Source organism: Arctopsyche grandis, unplaced genomic scaffold (genome assembly GCF_051622035.1).
Source record: "Arctopsyche grandis isolate Sample6627 unplaced genomic scaffold, ASM5162203v2 HiC_scaffold_123, whole genome shotgun sequence".
Classification (NCBI taxonomy): Eukaryota; Metazoa; Arthropoda; class Insecta; order Trichoptera; family Hydropsychidae; genus Arctopsyche; species Arctopsyche grandis.
In genome coordinates this window covers 68,565-70,554 of record NW_027518468.1, presented here as the reverse complement: position 1 = coordinate 70,554, position 1,990 = coordinate 68,565, and the positions used below count along the sequence as shown (strand labels likewise).

The 1,990-nt window shown below is 31.4% G+C and overlaps 1 non-coding gene across 1 annotated transcript; it reads right to left on the bottom strand.

Moving 5' to 3' along the window:
• Positions 1-258: 258 nt before the first annotated feature.
• On the bottom strand, positions 259-332 carry TRNAV-AAC (transfer RNA valine (anticodon AAC)). Its single transcript has one exon. It is a non-coding gene; the product is annotated as a tRNA-Val (tRNA).
• Between the last annotated feature and the right edge of the window lie 1,658 nt (positions 333-1,990).

The window sequence follows — 1,990 nt, the reverse complement described above, 5'->3', positions numbered from 1 at the left end:
GACCGGGCTCTTGTGATCAGATGTGCTAAGATTAATTGTAATAAAGCAATAAAATATTTTAAAGGGGATGACCGGGCTCTTGTGATCACATGTGCTAAGATTAATTCTAATAAAACAATTAAAGATTTTAAAGGAGATAAACAAACTCATGTTTTCACATGTGACAGGCTTTGTGGCAAACTTTTTGTTTTAAAAAAGAAAAAAATTAGATTATTTGATATCCAAATTATAAAAACTCTGGGTAATTAAAAAAGAGGTTGTTTCCAACGAGGATCGAACTCGTGTCCTCCCGCGTGTTAGGCGGACGTGATAAACCACTACACCATGGAAACTTAAAAGTTAGAAATAACAAAACTATGTTCCTTTTTCACTATTTTTTTTTAAGTTGAAAGCATAGAAAACGAAGAGTTTAAGTTCTTTAAATTGTTATTATTATTTTCAATGGATATTCTCCTTGCAATTTTCTAGATTTTTACTGCCAATAAAAAAATTGTATAAAACAATCTTTGGCAGGCGCTGAGCGTGTTCATAACATCATTGCTGACAGATTCACAAAAAAAAGTCTAAACGGCCAAATTAAAATGATTTATTTATTTCAATGTTAAATTCTCACAAATTATTTTTGTGAAAATTTTTCTGAAAAGAAACATACAAAATAAACTCTAAAGTTGTAAAAAAAAAGATAAACGAAAAATGAACCTCCCAAATAACTCCTTTTTGCGCAAAATTAATTTAAAAAAGCAGGGCTATTTTACTCATGCAATAATTAATGAAATTATTAAAATTGGGCAATTTTCATACTTTATGATAATTATTATAATGTAAATTAATTGCTATTTTTTATTATAAAATAAATCTGTTATTAAGTGTTGAAATAGTCTTAAATAAATAACCCTTAATGTCTAATGAGCCTTCAGATAACAACATTAAGTAATATATTTATTGGGGGTTAGGGTTCAATACCATACTAATATGTAAAAACCCCGGTTAAAAGGCATTTATAATAAACTTCATAAATAAAGCGCCAGAACTAGGTGCTGAGCAAAAAATGACAGTAATTTAATTGAAAGGAAATATATTTTTGTTGTTACTGAATGTGCCAAAAACTCTTATGTCGATTTGCTTTAATTGTGAATATTTAAATCATGGGCATTTATTTAATTATAATGGAAAAAAGGAGTTTAGCCCAGCGAGTGAGGGTCTAAAGCACACCCAGAGAACCGGGAATAATCCTCACAAATATCTTATCTCCGAGCTATGAGACTTTAAAGGTGGTTTTGTGAAATCTTGCTAAGGGCCAACTTTTTCTATGGCTGTAGAGGTGGGTTTGTGTTGTAAAACCTCTGTTTACAGTAATCACCTTTTCACATTCAAGCATAAGAATAGTTCGGCGCCTGCCAGGTATCTAAGAACAAGGAAAAATTCACATTTATTTTTTGGTGGTGCCAGAAGAATACCAACATATAAAAGAGTGTGCGGTGGCCTTTAACCCCCTTTGAAAGGATATTGCTGCCATCTAAACATCTGCAATAAGAGGCACAAAGTAAGAAATGAAGCATTCAGTATTCGTGGCGCTATAAAAATATCTAGTATTGGCAACAATATTTTCAAGCCAAACTCAGAATAAGGCCTTTAAACAGCAGTTTTTAAATACAACCGGAAACAGGTGAACTACGAGTACAACAACAGGAAATTTAACCTTGAAGAAATGGATTAAATGTGGCAACTGGTTAAGTTTTATAACGGCAAGCAGGCGAAGAAGTTGCTGCTCTAAGCAGGAATTCCTCATTGAACTTTATAAATCAATTCAACCCCTGAAATCAAGCAGGGCTGTTTAAAGCACTTTTAACCAATAAAGATTTGGCCTTAAATAAATAAACTGATAAAAACCTAAAGGATTTAGTATTTTATCTATACAGCAATGTAGGTCAGCATTTTTGTGAAATATCTTTAATTAAAAAACTTATGTGTATTACTTATCAGTTAAGTG